We start from the raw sequence: 4,011 nt of genomic DNA, 5'->3' as shown, positions 1-4,011 counted from the left end.
GGTGCAGTAGGGCTCCTCCGAATCTTGGGAGAAAGATTTATCGAAAAAGGAAGACACCTATATATGTGATTCATCGATCTAGAAAAGGCACTTGACAACGTGGTTTGGGACAAGCTGGCGACTATAATGGGGGAAAAGATAGTAGACTGGAAATCCAGAAGACTTGTAAACTCATTATATCTTGAAACTTCCTGGCAGATTAAAACTGTGTGCCGGACCGAGACTCGAACTCGGGACCTTTGCCTTCCGCGGGCAAGTGCTCTACCAACTGAGCTACCCAAGCACGACTCACGTCCCGTCCCCACAGCTTTACTTCTGCCAGTACCTCGTCTCCTACATTATATCTTAATCAAAAAGCCTTGCAAACTCATTATATCTTAATCAAAAAGCCCCAGTTAAAGTGAGAGGAGAAAGTACAAACTGGATCGGACTAGGAAAATGAGTAAGGCAGGGATGCTGTCTATCACCTACCCTTTTCAATCTCTACTTGGAAAATATGATTGACCAATGCACATTAGATGACAAAGGAGTAGAAATTGGGGGAAGAAGAGTAGAGTGTTTGAGGTTTGCTGATGGCATGGTCCTTCTAGTAATGGGGGAAAAGAATTACAGGATTTAGTGGACACCATCGAAGCTAAAGGGAAAAATTATGGAATGAAAATTAACACAAAGAAAACAAAATTATTGGCACTAGGAGGAAATAAAGAAATAAAAATTATGCTGAATGTAGAAATATTAGAACAGGTGCAAAATTTTAAGTATCTTGACATCAGAATAGGCACCGACTGGAAGTGCAGCACATAAATTAAAACGGGGATAGCTATGGATAAAGCGCATTTTATAAGAAAAGGAGAATTTTCTGCAGCAGTCTGGACAGAGAACTCCGGAAAAGATTCATAAAATGTCTTGTATGGAGTGTTCTGTATGGCGCTGAAACATGGACTTTGAGGAAGAGAGATAGGCTGGAGGCTTGTAAGATGTGGACATAGCGAAGGATGGAAAGAATAAGTTGTATGGACAGTAAAAAATGAAGAGGTACTGAGAAGAGTGGGAAAGAAAAGACAGTTACTAGATGTAATAAAAAGAAAAAGAAAATGGATTGGGCATATATTAAGAAAGAATGACGGACTGATAAAAATAGTTTTAGATGGTTATTTAGATGGGAAAAGGAAGCGAGGAAGGAAGAGATTTCAGATACTGGATGACGTGATGGACGGTACAACATACAGCAGCCTTAAGAAGGAAGCAATAGATCGCAGAAAATGCAAAGAACCTGCTAATATAGCAGAAAACTAATGATGATGATGATATTCTGGTTTATCGTAACTCAAGAAAGTAACTACTAAAGGACAAATGTTTTCCCTTAATACGCGTAATAGTCTTCTTGAGAAACAGCGGAATTCGATAAAATTTAACGAAATTCCAACGTCCGATGAAATCGTTGTCAGGTTATATACTGAATTTACGGCTGAGTTAGTCCCTCTTTCGACTATAATCTGTGGCAGATCCCTCAAAAAACAAAAAAAAAAAAAACACGCCTAGTTCTTGGAGAAAAGCCTAGGTCACACCTGTCTACAAAACTACCGTCCAATGTCCTTGACATCGATTTATTGTTGAAACTTAGAACATATTCTGAGCTCAGTCATATAGAGGTATCTTAAACAGAATAACCTCCTCAATGCCAGTGACCATGGATTCCAAAAACTTTGATTATATGAAACCCAGCTCGCACTTTTCTCACATGACATACTTAAAGCATTGGATCAACGCAATCAGGTAGATGAGTATTTCTTGATTTACGAAAAGCATTTGAGTCAGTACCACACCTATGCTTATTGATAAAAGTACGCTCATATGGGGTATCAGGTGAAATTTGCGACTGAACTGGGGAATTTTTGGTAGGGGAGACACAACATGTTATCTTGGATGGAGAGTCATCGTCAGATGTAAGAGTAACTGGGTGAGCCCCAGGCAAGTATGTTGGACTCTCCCTGTTTATGTTGTATATTAAGAACCTTTTAGAAAATATTAATAGTAATATCAGGTTTTATAATGATGATGCAGTTACATGTGATGAAATACTCTTTGAAAAGAAGCAGCATGAATGTTCTGTTAGATCTTGATAAGATTTCAAAGTGGTGCAGAGATTAACAACATGCTTTAAATTTACAGAAATGTAAAATTGCGAGCTTCACAAGACGAAAAAAAAAATCTGTCAATGGAACTGGCCAACTCATACAAATACCGGTGTGTAACACTTTGTAGGGATATGAAATGGAATGACCACATAGGTTTATTCGTGGGTAGACTTCAGTTTATTGGTAGAATGCTAGGGAAACGCAATCAGTCTACAAAGGACATTGTTTACAAACCACCTGTGTTACCGGTTCTAGAATATTAATCACGTGTGTGGAACCCGTACCAAATAGGACTAACGGGGGATAACGAACGTATACAGAGAAGGGCAGAACGAATGGTCACAGGTTTGTCTGATCCATGACAGTGTGTCATAGAGATACTGAAGGAATGGAACTGGCAGAGTGAAGTAGACTGTCCAGAGAAAGATGTAGAGATCAATAAGCATCTATCATTACACAATTCCTACTGTAGGTCATGTTCTTCTTCAGGGTTCATGCTATCTCCTTGCCACATTTCATCTAAATCGGTACAGCGGGTCACTAAAAATAAAGTTAAACATCATGCAAGATGCAGCAGTTTTTACGTATATTAGTGTCCATGACGTCATATATATATATATATATATATATATATATATATATATATATATATATATATATATATCGTGAACTATTTGTCGTACAAACATATAATTTTGCAGCTATATTCAGTGGTATATGTGACGAGGACAACATTTTTTTTCTCTGCCTATTTCGGTTGCAAAAACGCGCAATTTGTTGTGGGACATCGTAGAATATCTCCGCTTCAGCCCGTGAAGTTTCACGAAGTTCTGATATGTGGTGGCGCTATTCGTACCCGTCAATACGAATCTCAAACAGAGGTGCGTTCCAGGCAGAGAGCTGTCACTGAGTTTCTTTTGGCGGAAAACCAGAGCGTCATAGATATTCATAGGCGCTTGCGGAATGCCTACGGAGACTTAGCGCTGAAGAAAACTCGTTGTGTTAGGCGTCTGTCATTATCGCAACGAGGTTGCGCAAACCTGTCCAACCTCGCGCGTGCCGGCCGGTCGCACAGAGCTGTGACTCCTGAAGTGTTGGAACGTGCGGACACTCTCGTCCAAGGTGATCGACGGACCACAGTCAAGCTCCGCACTGCTCAAGTGGATGTCTCTGTTGCCTAGTGCTGACCCACACGTGCAACAGTTGAGGTATTTAAAAGTGTGTGTCCGCTGGATTACTCGTCGAAGAGGCTAATCGTTACAATTTCTATCGAATACCGTCACAGGCAATGAAATTTGAGTTCTTCACTTCGAACCGGAAACAAAACGGCAATCCGTGGAGTGCTGCCACACAGTTCAAAGCCGTACCCTCAGAGGGTAAAGTCATGACGATGCTCTTCTGGGTCGCTGAAAGGGTTATTCTGTTCCCTGCCCTCCCTCGTGGTGCAGCTATAAACTCTGAAGTTGGAGAAGGACTTCCGCGTGTTCGTCACCACAAAAATGCCACATCTACATGGTTACTCTAAAATTCACACTTAAGTAGCTGGCAGAGGGTTCATCGAGTCATTTTCATACTACTACTCTACCATTTGTGATGACTGCGATTCTACCCTGTCACTAAGTATCGCCAAAATACCCGAAAAGTACCGTGTTGTGTTAACTGATGCAATCAAAATCAAGTCGTATCTAAATAGACGTTTCTCCAAATTTTACTTCACAACACAATACCTGGCCGTGCATTTATCCCAGTTTAGCATAGAATAACCATATTAAATAAGATTCAAGGGCATTGACAAAAAAATTTGCTTCTAACATCAATAAACAAAAGAATACCAAAGTTGAGTGATGAACCCACAATTTTACACGACTCTCAT

General features: G+C 40.2%; 1 non-coding gene across 1 annotated transcript; it reads right to left on the bottom strand.

Moving 5' to 3' along the window:
• Window positions 1-209: 209 nt before the first annotated feature.
• Trnap-cgg (transfer RNA proline (anticodon CGG)) lies at window positions 210-284 on the bottom strand. Its single transcript has one exon. It is a non-coding gene; the product is annotated as a tRNA-Pro (tRNA).
• Between the last annotated feature and the right edge of the window lie 3,727 nt (window positions 285-4,011).

Source organism: Schistocerca nitens, chromosome 10 (genome assembly GCF_023898315.1).
Source record: "Schistocerca nitens isolate TAMUIC-IGC-003100 chromosome 10, iqSchNite1.1, whole genome shotgun sequence".
NCBI classification, from domain to species: domain Eukaryota; kingdom Metazoa; phylum Arthropoda; class Insecta; order Orthoptera; family Acrididae; genus Schistocerca; species Schistocerca nitens.
Note: the sequence above shows the minus strand (reverse complement) of the source record. Positions and strands in the feature narration are given on the sequence as shown.